The sequence below is a fragment of the Tupaia chinensis genome, unplaced genomic scaffold (assembly GCF_000334495.1).
Source record: "Tupaia chinensis unplaced genomic scaffold, TupChi_1.0 Scaffold000528_1, whole genome shotgun sequence".
In the NCBI taxonomy this organism is placed as follows: Eukaryota; Metazoa; Chordata; class Mammalia; order Scandentia; family Tupaiidae; genus Tupaia; species Tupaia belangeri.
Window position 1 is genome coordinate 1,980,986 of NW_006160041.1, and position 1,215 is coordinate 1,982,200.

Below are 1,215 nucleotides of genomic sequence, written 5' to 3' on the forward strand. Positions count from 1 at the left end.
GTGCTGAGAGCAGAAGGACGCGGGAAGGGTTGCAGGACACAGACGAGCCCCGTGTGAGGCAGAGGTGTGGCAGCCCTGGCACACAGATGAATGCTGGGTGCCTTCCTGGGGTCAAGATGGAGAAGGTGTATAGGGAGGAGGCAGAACGAAGCCCGCTGAAGGCTCTCTGGGGTCTTCGCTCCCCCACATCAGCTGCCCGTCCAAGGAGCTTCTGTCGCTGCTCCCACCCTGCCCCCAGCCCACTCCTCCCCTGCACTCTGAGCAGGCACAGGTATGTGCTCCAGGCCTCCTGACAAGACACGGATGGACACCTCATCGTAGGGGGCCTGTGGGGGCCTGGAGAGTTCTGCACTCCCGAGCTCCCGAGCCAGGGGCGGCCAACAGCAGACTGAGAAGAGCGGCTAAGCCCCTGCCTGCTCCTCTGCCCCTTGTCAGCTGTCCTCAGGCGACGCAGGGTAGAGGCCCTTGTCTGTCCTATTCCTACAAGGGCACGGTCACTCGGGCTCATTAAAAGAGACCTGTGTGCGTTTTGATGAAGGAAACCTTGGCTAGTTCTTGCTGGTTCATACGAGGTGGGGAGGGGTGAAGGCAGAATGAGCTCCTCCTGCTGCCCGCCCACCTGTGTGCCTGGCCCCAGCTCAGCCAATGGGCAACAGCTTAGGGTAAGAATCCCGTGCTGCAAACGAAAGGCACCTGCCATCTCCTGCCCTCCAAGGAGAAGCCTTGCAGCCCACACTAGACCACCAATGTGGCCTCTGGTGGCTCTGGTTCAGACACTGCAGATCCCCACCGTGACGTCAGCCCAGCCCGGCTAGGCACGAGGTGCAGGTGAGGGCTGAGTCCTCCATGGAGAAGCCCTTATCGGGAGCGAGGCTGCCTCCCAGGGCCGCCACCACCTGCGACTGAGAGGAGCTCAATCCTGAGCAATGCTGGGACACCCAGCACCTTTGCCACACTTGGTACAGGTCTCTGCCCCTCCTGATAGACCCCGTGCAAGACAACGTGCAGCCCCGCCAGGGAGGACTTGGAGAAGGGCTGGGGCCTGGTAACTAAGCTGGCTGGGATCCAGTACTCCATGGCTCTCTTGAGCTGCCCCCTCCGAAGGTCTGGGTGCCCTGCCAACCTGCTGAAGGCGGCCCCGGGCTCACCTCACTTGGGCGTCTCTGCCAGGCCCCAGGCACATGGCTACCCTGAACTCAGATCACCTAGGCCTCG